The 4,128-nt window shown below is 41.4% G+C and overlaps 1 non-coding gene across 1 annotated transcript; it reads right to left on the reverse strand.

The window, feature by feature from the left end:
* Window positions 1–3,284: 3,284 nt before the first annotated feature.
* Window positions 3,285–3,403, reverse strand: LOC123688332. The gene has a single exon (XR_006749861.1). It is a non-coding gene; the product is annotated as a 5S ribosomal RNA (ribosomal RNA).
* Between the last annotated feature and the right edge of the window lie 725 nt (window positions 3,404–4,128).

Genomic DNA, 4,128 nt, shown 5'->3' on the forward strand with positions numbered 1-4,128 from the left:
CACGTCGTGCATCGGTACAAAGTTATTCAAGGGGCAAAATAAATTCACGAGAGTAGGTCCGATTACCGCTGGATCAGACGACGATTGTAACTTGTTGGATACGAATGTATCCGATGTATGTACGTCGTCCCTCTCTGATCTGTAGTAAGTGGGCTCTACCCAAGATGCACACGATAATTTTAGCTTAAACCATGCCGAAAAGTCGACTTCACGTCGTGCATCGGTACAAAATTATTCAAGGGGCAAAATAAATTCACGAGAGTAGGTCCGATTACCGCTGGATCAGACGACGATCGTAACTTGTTGGATACAAATGTATCCGATGTATGTACGTCGTCCCTCTCTGATCTACGGTACGTGGACCGACCCAAGATGCACACGATAATTTTAGCTGACTTCATGCCGAAAAGTCGGTTCACGTCATGCATCGGTATCTTAAATCGCGCCGTAAAGTCGTTCACGTCATGCATCGGTATCTTAAATCGCGCCGAAAAGTCGGCTCACGTCATGCATCGGCGTCTTTTTTTTGTGCCACCGATGCATGACGTGAACGACTTTTCGGCTCGATTTAAGATACCGATGCATGACGTGAACGACTTTACGGCGCGATTTAAGATACCGATGCATGACGTGAACGACTTTTCGGCGCGATTTAAGATACCGATGCATGACGTGAACGACTTTACGGCGCGATTTAAAGCTATACCGATGCATGACGTAAACAAGATCACACCGATGCAGCACGTTAACATTAAAGCCCGCCTAATCCGATCGATGGAGGCCGTCTCGAGTGTCCAACTTGCTCACAAGAGCCGAGAAACAAACCGATGCATCACGTAGACAAGATCGTACCGAATGTTAACACAATCCAAAAGGAAATAATCTTAGATGAATATCGATTCTGATTATTGATTTTTCTTTCGCGATATTGATAGAAGACATCTGAATGAATTTCGAATTAATTCCGAAATCAAAAAAATATTTTCAATAAATTTTTTTTCTAGAGTACCTCGGTCTTTTCTATTTTTTTTCCAAGTTTCGTACGTCAATCAACATACATCCCAGAAAAAATCATCTCTCTAACTATCCTGGTTCAAAAGTTGTATCGGAACTTTTCACGTCGAAAAAGAACATAGGCGAAAAAGGACGTGAACATTATTCCTTATAAAAATCAAACCCGACCATGGATTTTGATTCTGATTGTTGATTATCGCTATTAGAACACATTAGGAGGCAACCAAATCAAATTTGAGAAAATTCCACAATCAGAAAATTTTTTTCGAAAAAAAAAAAAAAATTCGAGAACACCTCGGTCATGGCAAGTTATTTCCCACAATCCATTCCCCAATCAACGTACATCCCAGAAAAAATCATCTCTCTAACTATCCTAGTTCAAAAGTTGTATCGGAACATTTTCACGTCGAAAATATATCTCTAAGTCCAGACCGATGCACCACGTAATCTCGGGCAGACCGATGCACAACGTAAATGACGATCGGGACCGGGGCGATCGGTCGTATCTGACACCGCCGGCTCGGTTCTAACATCGTCAATGAGTCGGGGTTGTAAAAAAGGACGTGAACATTTTTCCTTATAAAAATCAAACCCGACCATGGATTTTGATTCTGATTGTTGATTATCGCTACTAGAACATATAAGGAGGCAACCAAATCAAATTTGAGAAAATTCCACGATCAGAAAATTTTTTTCGAAAAAAAAAAAAAATCGTAATCACCTCGGTCATGGCGAGTTATTTTCCGTATTTCATTCCACAATCAACGTACAACATAGAAGAAATCATCTCTCTAACTATCCTGGTTCAAAAGTTGTATCGGAACATTTCACGTCGTAATATCTCGCCAAGTCCAGACCTCGGCGATAGGTAGTATCTGACACCGTCCGCTCGGGACTGACATCGACTTGGACTCGGGCTGATGATGGGGAGGCGTTTAAGGACGTGAACATTTTTCCTTATAAAAATTAAAGTCGACAATGAATATTGATTCTGATTACTGATTTACGCTTTAAAAACACATTAGAAGGCAACCAAATCGAATTTGAGGAAATTCCACGATCAGAAAATTTTTTTCGAAAAAAAAAAAAATCCGAAAAATATTTTTCGATTCCGATTACTGATTTACTCTTTTAGAACACATTAGGAGGCAACCAAATCAAATTTGAGAAAATTCCACAATCAGAAAATTTTTTTCGAAAAAAAAAAAAATTCGAGGACACCTCGGTCATGGCAAGTTATTTCCCACAATCCATTCCCCGATCCACGTACATCCCAGAAAAAATCATCTCTCTAACTATCCTGGTTCAAAAGTTGTATCGGAACATTTTCACGTCGAAAATATATCTCTAAGTCCAAACCGATGCACCACGTAAACTAGGGCAGACCGATGCACCACGTAATATCGGGCAGACCGATGCAGAACGTAAACTCGATCATACCGATGCTTCACGTAATCTCGATCTTACCGATGCACCACGTAAACAAGGGCAGACCGATGCAGAACGTAAAGTAGATCTTACCGATGCACCACGTAATCTCGATCTTACCGATGCACCACGTAATCTCCATCTTACCGATGCACCACGTGAACTGGATCTTACCGATGCACCACGTAATCTCAATCTTACCGATGCACCACGTGAACTGGATCTTACCGATGCAGAACGTGAATTGGATCTTACCGATGCACCACGTAAACTCGATCTTACCGATGCACCACGTAATCTCGATCTTACCGATGCACCACGTGAACTGGATCTTACCGATGCAGAACGTGAATTGGATCTTACCGATGCACCACGTAAACTCGATCTTACCGATGCACCACGTAATCTCAATCTTACCGATGCACCACGTGAACTGGATCTTACCGATGCAGAACGTGAATTGGATCTTACCGATGCACCACGTAAACTCGATCTTACCGATGCACCACGTAATCTCGATCTTACCGATGCACCACGTGAACTGGATCTTACCGATGCAGAACGTGAATTGGATCTTACCGATGCACCACGTAAACTCGATCTTACCGATGCACCACGTAATCTCGATCTTACCGATGCACCACGTGAACTGGATCTTACCGATGCAGAACGTGAATTGGATCTTACCGATGCACCACGTAAACTCGATCTTACCGATGCACCACGTAATCTCAATCTTACCGATGCATCACGTAATCTCGATCTTACCGATGCAGAACGTAAACTCGATCATACCGATGCACCACGTTATCTCGGCAGACCGATGCAGAACGTAAAAAAAAAGCTTACAGCACGCGGTGTTCCCAAGCGGTCACCCATCCAAGTACTAACCGCGCCCGACGCTGCTTGGCTTCAGTGTTCTGACGAGAACTGGCAATTTCAGCGTGGTATGGCCGTAAACAACAAATATAGCGATATTTTCTATGATATCTCACTTTTTGGGAGCGGAAAGGACGTGAACGTTTTTCCTTATAAAAAATGAAATAACTTTTGGATATTAATTCTGATTGTTGATTTAAGTTTTAAGAACACATTAGGACATATCTCAATGAAATTTGAGGGATTTCCGAAATCGAAAAATATTTTTCGAAAAAAAAAAAAAATCCCAGAAGACCTCGGTCATCTCAAGTTTATTTCCATATTCTATTACACAATCAACGTACATCACAAAAGGAACCATCTCTCTAACTATCACAGTTAAATTTTTGTATCGGAACATTTCACGTCGGAATATCTCGCTAAGTCCAGACCGGGGAGATCGGTCGCATTTGACACCGTCCGCTCCGGTCTAACATCGTCTTGGAGGGGGGGTAACGATGGAGAGGCGTTTAAGGACGTGAACATTTTTCCTTATAAAAATTAAAGTCGACAATGAATATTGATTCTGATTACTGATTTACTCTTTTAGTACACATTAGAAGGCAACGCAATCAGATTTGAGGAAATTTCAAGATCAGAAAATTTTTTTCGAAAAAAAAAAAAATTCAAGAACACCTGGGTCATGGCAAGTTATTTCCCACAATCCATTCCACAATCAACGTACAACATAGAAGAAATCATCTCTCTAACTATCCTGGTTCAAAAGTTGTATCGGAACATTTCACGTCGAAATACCTCGCCAAGTCC

The sequence above is a fragment of the Harmonia axyridis genome, chromosome X, assembly GCF_914767665.1.
Source record: "Harmonia axyridis chromosome X, icHarAxyr1.1, whole genome shotgun sequence".
In the NCBI taxonomy this organism is placed as follows: Eukaryota; Metazoa; Arthropoda; class Insecta; order Coleoptera; family Coccinellidae; genus Harmonia; species Harmonia axyridis.